This window comes from Budorcas taxicolor, chromosome 23 (genome assembly GCF_023091745.1).
Source record: "Budorcas taxicolor isolate Tak-1 chromosome 23, Takin1.1, whole genome shotgun sequence".
Classification (NCBI taxonomy): Eukaryota; Metazoa; Chordata; class Mammalia; order Artiodactyla; family Bovidae; genus Budorcas; species Budorcas taxicolor.
This window is the reverse complement of record NC_068932.1, coordinates 12,240,575-12,244,681: the sequence shown is the minus strand read 5'-3', so window position 1 is coordinate 12,244,681 and position 4,107 is coordinate 12,240,575. Positions and strand designations below refer to the sequence as shown.

Here is a 4,107-nt window from a genome sequence, read left to right as displayed (position 1 = left end):
TGTGGTCTACTGGAGAAGGCAATGGCAAACCACTTCAGTATTCTTGCCTTGAGAACCCCATGAACTGTACGAAAAGGTGAAAAAGAAACTTCTGGTATTAATTACTATTTAACTTTACTCTTTAATATTAGCCAATTCAATTAGATGAGAAAAATGATTATGAGTGTATTAAAAGCATAAATGATAAAGAAGGAATGTTGACTCACATTTTAAATGCTATAATGAATAAGCATATCAATAAAAATATGTAAAGTATAGAAATAGAAGTAAATATAGTAATTCTGTGAAAATATTTAGACTTGATAGTAATCAAAGGCATGCAATTTAAGACAATAAAGGCTTTTTCCTACTAAATTACAAAACTAAATGTAATGAAATATTCAAAATTGCCACTTGTGAAACAAACATTCTTAGGTACTTTCAGTACCTAACGCCTAGTTGTACTTTCAGTACAACTTTCAGTACAACTACGCATTTGTACAGCCTTTCAGAAGTCTTGGATATAGTATTAAAAATGTTACTACAATTTGATGCAACCATTTCACCTCTAGATGTTTCTCCTGAGGAAATAATTGGGAAAGTGTCCAATATAAGCAAAGATGTGCCTTAAACATTTTAATTTGTTTTTTTAATAACAGAAAATGTACAGATACCTGGTTTGGTTATGATATATTTTTAAGAAACTGGTCAGAAGGTTCTGTTTAATTTCACTATTAAAAATAGCTTGAGAGGAGTGGGAGGGAAAGAGCTACAGAATACAGGTATCCAGTTGGATCCCCGAGCCCTGTGCAAGCACATAGCGTGTGTGTGGCCCTTATCCACCTCCCCAGTGGGGAGGAACGCCAGTGGAGTGATGCGCTGAGACCTCGACCTTCTCCTTTCACCTCATTTTTCTCGTTCCCCTCGTGGTGCCTCTTCACCCACAGCTTTCTTCATGGGCTGGACCATGGCTGTGCTGGGCAGAAGGATCAGCGGCTTGGCTGCGAGTTACTACCTGATCTGGGCCCCCTGTCCCGCCAGGTGGTCTTGGTGGAGGGCAGTGAGTGCCTGGGAGGCTGGATCCGCTCAGTACAAGGGCCAGACAGTGTTATTTTTGAACTTGGACCTCAAGGAATTTGGCCTGTGGGCAGCCCTGGGAGCCTGGTTTCTGAGCTTGGCTTGAACTCAGAAGTGTTGCCTTCCCGGGAGGTCATCCAGCTGCCCAGAACAGGTTCCTGTATGTAGGTGGTGCTCTGCATGCCTTGCCCTCTGGCATCAGGGGGCTCCTCTGCCCTTCACCTCCCTTCTCCAAACCTCTGTTCCGGGCTGGGCTGAGGGATTTGATCACCCCTCATGGCAAAGACCCTGATGAGACTGTGCACAGTCTTGCCCAGCACACCCTGCTTCTGAGGTGGCGTCTCTTGCCATGGAGTGTTTGAGCTCGCAGCTGTGAGCACAGCATCAGGTCCTGCTTTCTCAGTCTCTTCCAAGCTGAGCAAACCCATCGTTCCATATAACTGGGGCTGCTGCTGGGGGCAGGGTGGGGCCCACAGCTGGGTTCAGCTTATTCGCCAAGCTTGGGCTGAGTGCTGGTGCCAGTGGTCGCTCCGTGGAGGGCTGGAGACATTGCCCCAGGTCCTCAAGGCCCACCTGACTAGTAGAGGAGTCCGCGTTCTCCAAGGCCAGCCAGTCTGTGGGCTCAGTCTCCAGGCAGAAGGGCACTAGAAGGTGTCTCTAGAGGACAGCAGCCTGGAAGCGGACCACGTTATTAGTGCCATTCCAGCTTCAGTGCTCAGCAAGCTGCTCTCTGCTGAGGCTGTACCTCTGGCCTATGCCCTGAGTACCATCACTGCTGTGACTGTGGCTGTGGTGAATCTGCAGTACCAAGGAGCTCGTCTGCCTGTCCAGGGAGTTGGACATTTGGTGCCATCCTCAGAAGACCCAGTCATCCTGGAAATTGTGTATGACTCCGTTGCTTTCCCTGAGCAGGATGGAAGCCCCCCTGGCCTCAGAGTGACTGTGATGCTGGGAGGTTCCTGGTTACAGACGCTAGAAGCCAGGGGCTGTCTTATCTCAGGAACTGTTCCAACAGGAGGCAGAGAAAGCTGCTGCCACTCAATTAGGACTGAATGAGCCACCAAGTCACTGCTTGGTCCATCTACACCAGAACTCTATCTCCCAGTATACATTAGGCCACTGGCAAAAATTGGAGTCAGCTATCCAACCAGTCCATTCTGAAGGAGATCAGCCCTGGGATTTCTTTGGAAGGAATGATCCTAAAGCTGAAACTCCAGTACTTTGGCCACCTCATGCAAAGAGTTGACTCATTGGAAAAGACTCTGATGCTGGGAGGGATTGGAGGCAGGAGAAGGGGACCGCAGAGGGTGAGATGGCTGGATGGCATCACTGACTCAATGGACGTGAGTCTGAGTGAACTCCGGGAGTTGGTGATGGACAGGGAGGCCTGGCATGCTGCAATTCATAGGGTCTCAAAGAGTCGGACACGACTGAGCGACTGAACTGAACTGAACCCAATTCCTGGCTGCTCAGAAGCTGCCTTTGCCTCTGGCCAGAGCCTCCTATGAGGGGCTTGCTGTCAATGATTGTATGGAGAGTAGGCATCAGGCAGCAGCCTGTGTCTTGGGCACAGAACCTAACAGTTGGTCCTCAGCTCCCACTTCTTCTTGCCCCTGGTGGCAGGGATTCTCTCACCCACGAAAATAAAAGTTGCTGAAGCTTGAAAAAAAGAAAGCTTGGAAGTACACAGAACAAAAATTGTGTATATCTAGGTGGCAGGATGAGTTTAATTTACATTTTATGATTTCTTCAATTATCTATTTGTATAAAAGTTCATAAGAACTTTTCAATATATCATGTTACATCGAGAAAACAATATATATATATATTTCTTATTATTTGATTCCAGATGCCAATAAAAATGCTTAGGAAAAAACCCTGAAATTAAACTAAAATGTTAATGGTAGCTGCCTCTGGGAAATGAAATTATGAATGATCATTATTCTTCATCTGCATCTTCCTGTACTTTTCCAAACTTATTTCTTTTCTGTAATTAAAAAAAAAGGGCAAATTCCAAAAGTAGAGTAAGAAACATGAAGGAAAGTAACTCTTATCCTATTCATTAAATTAAAATTTGCTCTTTTTTTTTGTTAGTTCAGTAATCCATGATTTCAAGTGTGATCCCAGTAGGGGGCTCATTTGAATTGCTTCACTTTCACATCCATATTTTATATTTCCTCCAGGAGACTTATTTTGAGGAAATATACAAATTAAGACTATATATTAAGAAATGAAAGTTAAAGCCCCTCCTTATAGTCCTATGCTTCTAATCATTTCAATTTTCAGTTCTCTTGGACCAGACACAGAACTGTCTCTGTTCTTTTTTTTTTTTAATTTTAATTTTTACTTTATTTTACTTTACAATACTGTTCTTGGTTTTCATTTCATCAATATGAAGTTGAAGTAATGAAATGGGAATAAAAAGATACTCTATCTGTACTGAAATAAAGCTTACTGGAGCTCCATGTTCCTCTTCCTGTATTTTCTTCTTAAATTGTAATGTTATCATTTATCTTAGTTTGATTAAGAAAAGAAGCCTTCTTGCCCCACCCTCCTGCTGCCTATGGCAACCCTGCACTTCATACAGCTCCTCAGAGCACTCTTCTAGTCGCTGGATGGCTTCTCCTTTCTCCCCCTCTTTTCTTACACTGTATCCTTTAGAATAACCCTGCCCCAATAGGGAGAGATGATGTTCAAGAGGTAGCCAAAGCCAGGTCAGTGCTGATGCTCAGTCATGTACAACTCTTTGTGACCCCATGGACTATAGCCCAACAGGCTCCTCTGTCCATGGAATTTTCCAGGCAAAAATACTGGAGTGGGGTGCCATTGCTTTCTCCAGGGGATTTTCCCAATCCAAGGACTGAACCTGCATCTCTTGTGACTCCTGCTTGGCAGGCAGATTCTTTACCACTGCACCACCTGGAAGCCCTGATAAAAAATGAAATTTATTTAAAATTCAAGTAATAGAAAAATATAGGAGAAGTAAAATATCATTTAAAATCCCAACACAGAAGTGTCTTTTTTTCTGTTTGATTTTAAAATATCTATTTA

The 4,107-nt window shown here is 43.7% G+C and overlaps 1 pseudogene; it reads left to right on the top strand.

Annotated features, from left to right (window-relative positions):
- The first annotated feature begins 934 nt into the window (after window positions 1-934).
- On the top strand, window positions 935-2,703 carry LOC128068064 (protoporphyrinogen oxidase-like; annotated as a pseudogene).
- The last annotated feature ends 1,404 nt before the right edge of the window (window positions 2,704-4,107 follow it).